The sequence below is a fragment of the Pinus tabuliformis genome, chromosome 5_2 (assembly GCF_031772625.1).
Source record: "Pinus tabuliformis cultivar Carrire ecotype Pingquan chromosome 5_2, CPIR1, whole genome shotgun sequence".
Lineage (NCBI taxonomy): Eukaryota > Viridiplantae > Streptophyta > Pinopsida > Pinales > Pinaceae > Pinus > Pinus tabuliformis.
In genome coordinates, this window is record NC_142306.1 from 602,385,337 (window position 1) to 602,392,853 (window position 7,517).

A 7,517-nucleotide genomic window follows, 5' to 3' on the forward strand; every position below is an offset into this window, starting at 1 on the left:
GAATATTTTTAACATTAGAGTTCTTAGTGCAATGATTAGAAAAGTGTCCATACTCGTGACATACCTTGCACTTGAAGGGGATCTGTTCATAGTCGAGCTGCTGAATGTGCGTCCAGTCGTCGACTTTGAGTTTAATTACTCCTGGAAGGCCTCTTCTCAAATCAACTTCGACGCAGATACGAGCACAAGCCCGCATGTTGTCTCTCGGCTCACTTCGGTCAATGTAATTCCCGACAGCATTCCCAATGGCACGAATAGATTCATCTCCCCAGCAATGCAAGGGAAGATGAGGAAGTCAAACCCATACAGGAACTGCATTGGGGATATCAAGCTCCGGGTCAAAGTCCGGGGTCCATTTGTTCAAGTACAGACCTCTGGAATCCATGAAGTAAGGACCATTGTGGAAGATTAAATCCTTGTCTTCCTTAGTCTCAAAATGGAAGGTGAAGTAGCCCTTTCCACAGAATCTGATAGAAATTTTCCCTTGGGTTTTATCAGTCCAGTTCCTCTCCACCCATCTCTGAACAGTTTTTGGGGAGGGCCAGAGCCCTGTAAATTGTCCTATTAGTCCTTTTTCCACCAATGCAAGAGCAGCCTTTCTGGGCAAGGAAGGAGGAAGAGAGACTTCCTGTAACCCTTCAGTTTTTTTGACAAATTTGGATACAGAAGGGCGAGCACGTTGAGCAGGTAAAGATTTAATCAAATCTAAGAATGCTTGTTGGAGCGCAGCCTCCTCTGGAGGCGCTTTCGGAGGCGCCATCCGAGCGGCCAAGGAGGTATCAAGCTTCAATGGAGGCGGGAGCAGAGGAGCACGCGCAGCAGCCCGCAAAGACTTAATCTTAAACTATTATTCATTTAAAACTTTTATAGATTTACCTATGCGCAACATGTGCAAGAAAACTGACACGCAGAAGGAACTTTATAACTTTAACCTAATTTCACAAAGATAACCATAAACAAATATTACATTGCTTATGCAAATAGTTTTGTTTGCACTTCGCACAACATTTACCCATTTCACTAATGATATTCAGAATATGGAGATATGCATTATTTATTATTAAATTTTTTACCAGTAATATCGTATGGGTTCATTGTTTGCCTTGTCCTTATTGCGAATAGCGATAGACATAGCAATATTCACAATATGGAGATATGGATTATTTAATATTAAAATATTAAAAATAATACGTATATGCAAGTACGAAACATTGCGACACACTTATGCAAAGATCTTTCATTGTGCGAAGAGCTTTCATTATGTGAGCACAACCTTTAATCAACTAATTAGCAGTAAAGGTACAGATTATATGCATCACAATTATTCCTCTTGTTTTCTAATACATGTTCATTCATCATCATTATTAAAAAGAAAATAAAAAGACAATTAACCTAAATAATACCCTTAAAAGAAATTATATGATTTATAGTTATTAATAAGATTACTTTTTAATGGATGTTTATAAGTCTTAGTCCTGGTCTATTTCTTTTTGTAAAATAAGGACTTTCTTTATGTAAAATAAATACTAACTCTTAACCGATCAAAATTAATTTTAAATTTTACATATAAATAATATTATAAAAAAATTATTTTTTAATAATTATTTATATTATTTTTAATAAATATATATATTTTTAAAATATTCTCTAAATTTATACAATTCAATAATAATTTGACAATTTTTTTTTTAATTTCTTTTATTTATATTCATAGGAGTAGTCTATTTTGAAATAATTTTTTATTTTTCTAAATATAAAAAATTATGATTAGTTTAAATTCAATAATATACAAATATTTTTCATAATATATATAATTTAACTCTAAATAAATATTAATAACTATTAAAATTTATTAATTATTTAATTATATAAATATGCTATTCTACTAAACACTAAACATAATGAACAATGCCGGTGTAATAGACATTTTATTTCATTATGATTTAAAGAAAAGACAATGTTTGTGTAATATATATTTTTAACATGATGAACAATGCCAGTGTAATAGATATTTTATTTCATTATGATTTAAAGAAAAGACAATTTTGTGTGATAGATATTTTATTTTATTATGATTTAAAGGAAAAAAAAATTGTAAAGGAGATTTTATAAGTGCGACCAATAAAATCTATAAAATCTTCTTGAGATTTTTGTAAATTTTTATTATAATTAAATTGTAGATTTTGATTATTGCTCAGAGTTAAGGTTTATAAGTTTATAATTATGGATGGAAAAATAAAATAAAATGAAATGAAATAGTAAGTTTATTAAAAAGTGGTATTTTATATGATGTATATGTATATATGTTTTAAATGTAAAAATTGAAATGAAATTAAAAGGAAATAAGAGTTATTTTTAATGAATTTGGAGTATGTTTTAAACTTGTTTTTGTTTTTGTTTGATTAAAGGTTTATTTTCTTAACATATATATAAAGAAATAAATTAATAACTTAAAATTTGGAGAAAATAAGAGTGAAAACTTGTTTTTTTAAGTAATTCTGCATTGTATAATTTTCTTTAAATAAAAATGATGATATCATCCAACAATGACTATCTTCACTGTAAATGGTATCATGGACTATAAGTGTTAATAAATTTTCACACCATAATTAATTAAAAAATTAAAAGTAAATCGTATTTTGGAAAATAAAATGGTTGATTTTAGAGTGCTCTGCCCAACGTAGTCAAGATTTAACTAAACCCAAATTACAAGGGAAAGAAAAGTAAATGATATTTTAAAAATAAAATAATATGATATGATAGCTCTACATGATAGTGTTTTTCCCAACGTGGTCAAGATATAGTGGACGAGTAGAAATATCTCATAGGAGGTTTGATTGCCTTTGGCCACTGCTAGGTAAGGTTGAAGGATGGAGATAAAATTATTAACCAGACTTTACCAGTTAAACATAGTTTGAAAATACAAATTGTGATATTGACATCATAAATCCTCCACGTGGACACGAATATTTCGGATGACTTGGCTGTCACAGCCACAAATTCGTACTCTTACCTTTGGTATCTATCCATGTGTAACTGCGCATAATCGTGTTACGTTACATTACTATATAGAACCAGTGGGCCACGGCGGAAAGTACAAGCATCTTTCTTTGTTCCAAATGACCTTATGCTTCCGCGTGACACGGGAAAAACAAAATTAATTGTGGCATGTGATTAATCATAAAAGCCGTGCTGCCGACGCCATTCTGAATTGGTCGATAGGCAGAGATGATAAAATTCATATATTGATATCCCGCACCCATGTACCTTTATTTCCGATAACTTAGCACGGCAAAATATTCGCGATGCTAATTCTATGGCGCAGACTCGTTCTCATGGCTTTCACCTTCCTCGCCGTACCACTTATTGCTGCACAGGCCATGGAGGATCGTCGGCATACCACTTTCCTCTTCGACGGATTCAATGGAACCAACTTGATCTTGGAGGCTAATGCTTCAGTCATCGGCTCTGAATCCGTACTCTCCCTTACAAATCACTCGCATGAGTTCATGCTCGGCCGCGCGCTGTATGCAGCTCCTGTGCAAATGAAAAGCAACCATACGGTTTCCTCCTTCAGCACTACCTTCGTTTTCTCCATTGTGCCTCCGCCCTCTAACGAAGGGGGACACGGATTAGCCTTCATCATGACGCCTTACACATCTCCCATGGGGGCTCAGCCGGTCCAGTATTTGGGCTTGCTTAACCTCACCAGCAACGGGCAGCCATACAATCATTTATTGGCAGTGGAGTTTGATACTATCATGAATGTGGAATTCAAAGACCCCGACCGAAACCACGTGGGCGTGGACATCAACAGTCTTATCTCAGTCCACACCGAGACCGCCGGCTATTGGAATGGTGCGGAATTCCATGAACTCAACCTCAGGAGCGGACGGAACATACAGGCCTGGATCGATTACGATCATCTTCAAAGCCGCCTCAACGTTACCATTACGGTGGCTGGCTTGCCGAGACCGCAGAGGCCGTTGATATCTGTGCAAACCGATTTGCAGACTATTGTGGAAGAGAAGATGTTTGTGGGCTTTTCAGCGGCAACGGGGCTGTTCGTGGAAGACCATTACATTCTTGCGTGGAGCTTCACCACCGAAGGCACGGCGCCGACCCTCGATGTTTCTCGTCTCCCTTCATTTGCCAACGTATATTCGGAACCTCTGAGCCGGGGATTCATAGCCGGTGTCACTGTGGTTTCTGTGCTTCTCTTCTCGCTGGCGATTGCGGCGGCCATGTTTCTGAGAAGAACAATAAACAGTGAAACAATCGAAGAATGGGAGCTTGAGTACTGGCCCCATAGATTCGCTTACAAGGAGCTGAGTATCGCCACGCAAGGGTTCAGGGACGAGAACCTTTTGGGGTACGGGGGATTTGGCATGGTTTACAAGGGCGTTCTCCCCAGTAGCGGCCAAGAAGTCGCAGTGAAATGTATAACGACTGAGTTCACGGAAGGAATGAAAGGGTTCGTTGCAGAGATCTCAAGCATGGGGCGCCTACGGCACCGGAACCTGGTTCAACTCCGGGGTTGGTGCCGAAGGCATACACAGCTATTCATCGTTTATGACTACATGCCCAACGGCAGCCTGGATAAATTCATCTACGGGAATCCAACAACAGTCCTGCCGTGGCATCGGCGATACGCGATCCTCAAGGGCGTCGCTGCTGGGCTGTTGTATCTGCACGAGCAATGGGAGAAGAGGATTATCCACAGAGACATCAAGTCGAGCAACGTGCTGTTGGATTCGGAGCTTAACGGACGGCTTGGTGATTTTGGGCTCGCTCGGCTGTATGACCACACTGAGAATCCGGAGACGACACATGTTGTAGGAACGGTGGGGTACATAGCGCCGGAGCTGATACACACGGGGAAGGTGACTCCCAGCTCGGACGTGTTCAGCTTCGGTGTTCTGCTGTTGGAGGTTGCTTGCGGGAGGAGTCCTGTGAATTCTTTGGACGACTCGGAACGGATAATTTTAGTGGAGTGGGCGTGGGAGCTGTACACGGAGGGGAAGCTGCTGGAGGCGTCGGATCCAAAGCTGGGCGCAAAGGGTGGATATGATGAGGGCGAGATGGAGAAGGTGCTGAAATTGGGGTTATTGTGTTCACATCCAGAGCCTGAGAGCAGGTTGGGCATGCGCCAGGTTTACCAAATACTGAACGGTGAAGCTCCAATTCCTTGTGGATGGTAGCGCAACTGGGGAGGTTGCGAGCGAACCCAACGAGTAGGCTCATATGCGAGCGAAGAATGAGTGCTTGTTGTTCGTCGGTGGTTCAAATCCTGGAAAGAGAGCATGACGTTGCTCAAGTTATTGCTGGGTATGCCGGGGTCATAACTTAATTGCCCGCTGTTACGAAACAAAGCTTTGCTCTATCCATTTGCTGTGGCTAAAGAGAGTAGAAAGCTCCGAGAGTTGGAATTTGACATCCAAGTTCCTCCGTCAAATTTGAAGGTCACAACGATTTTTATTAAACATGTTACTTAATTTTATGATGAGTAGGCTTCATTTGTAGCCGTATTAGACAATTAAATGGCGACAAGAATAAGAATTTGAAAGTTTGCTCTGAGTAATATTATTTTATGATGGTTCAACCTTGGGTATTTGTTTTGGAGATGGTGTCTAATGTTTTTGGTTAACAATCGATTATTATTATCAATTATTTTTTCTTTGAATTTAATCGTATAAAGTTGTGTATTCACATTATTCAGAATAATCCAGTTTTGCAATTTTTTTTTTTGAAATATAATTTTTTTGGGGATATCATTCCGTTTTTTATATTTATTTATATATATATATATTCGTTGATGGATATTTTCTTTGGAAAAAAAAAAATATTTATTTAATTATTTTAGAGTTTAAAATGGTTATTTAATTAATTTTTTTAATTTTATTGTCAGAAAAAATTTAAAAATATAATAAATAAGATATATAAAGTAAGTATAAGAATTTAATTCCGGCCTGGAGTATGCCGTAAAACTGCTTCTGCTTGGCTAAGAGCTCGTCTTCCTCGGACGTAAGGAAACAGGTTAACGGCCCAAGACCCAGAGGCATCTGGCAGGAGTGAGAGCCTGCTCCCGATTACGGACCACCAGCAGGGTTATGCCAGGTGGCGTGGTTTTCCTATTTAACAGTGATGAGTCAAACCCAGCATTCGCGGATAGCAGCCAGAGATGGCTGTCCTCACTGTTGGTTTGACACCTGAGTTGATAGGTTTTACCACCTTCGGAAAAAAAAAAAAAGTATAAGAATTTAATTTAAAATTATTTTTGTTTGGTTAAGTGATAAATATTAAAATAATAATTATTTTCATTACTATGTTAATAAAAAATTATAATAGAACTTCTCACCATTTAATCTAGGATGAATAAATTCCAAAAAAACAATTAATTAAATTAATTTATTTTAATTATTATTAATTTCATTCATGTTATAATTAAGTACCACTTAAACCTTCTGCTTGGCTAAGAGCTCGTCTTCCTCGGACGTAAGGAAACAGGTTAACGGCCCAAGACCCAGAGGCATCTGGCAGGAGTGAGAGCCTGCTCCCGATTACGGACCACCAGTAGGGTTATGCCAGGTGGCGTGGTTTTTCTATTTAACAGTATGAGTCAAACCCAGCATTCGCGGATAGCTGCCAGAGATGGCTGTCCTCACTGTTGGTTTGACACCTGAGTTGATAGGTTTTACCACCTTCGGAAAAAAAAATTAAGTACCACTTAAACCCACCTACTTATCAACCAATAACGCTAACTATGTTAGAATTAAGTACATATTAAACCCACCTACTTATCAACCAATATCGCTAGTTTTACCAATAACGCTAGCTATGTTAGAATTAAGTACAGATTAAACCCACATACTTATCAACCAATATCGCTAGTTTTTTTTATTAGATATTTTGATGAGAAGAATGTGCTTCACTTTCTCTTTCTTTTTCCTTTTTTTTTTTTTTATACAAATGGTGATTTCCCAAAGAAGTATTTGGAGATGTTGTGAGAGAGGCCATCTAAAATTTTGGAAACATTTTTGAAAGTTGGTTGTTTGATATATTCTTAAAGATAGCTTGTTTTTAAACTTTGAAATCCTGATACTCAAATTTAATTATTTAACAAATTTATATTTTGAAGCAACTTCAAATTATCTGTATAATTTTTAAGTTCTAAGTGATTGTTATCTTAGGTTTTTTAATTTTAAATAATTAAATTTCAACTTATTTAATCACATACATTATATTTTTTGAACATGCAATAATTACATGTACAGTTAAAAATGAATAACATAAGTTTAAACACAATAACCCAATAATTATATTTTCAAATAATTTTTTCATTTAAATATTCCAAGATTAGAGGTAACCTCCACAAGCTATCAAATTAATAGTTGTACTGTTTATACCAAATAGTCTTTTCATTTAAATATTCCAAGATTGTGAAGAAACCTCCACAAGCTATCAAACTAACAATTGTACTATTTGTACAAAAATCAAATCTCAAATGATCTTTCTTC

At 36.7% G+C, this 7,517-nt stretch overlaps 1 pseudogene; it reads left to right on the forward strand.

Annotated features, from left to right (window-relative positions):
• The first annotated feature begins 3,041 nt into the window (after positions 1-3,041).
• Positions 3,042-5,569, forward strand: LOC149160442 (L-type lectin-domain containing receptor kinase SIT2 pseudogene; annotated as a pseudogene).
• Positions 5,570-7,517: the final 1,948 nt, after the last annotated feature.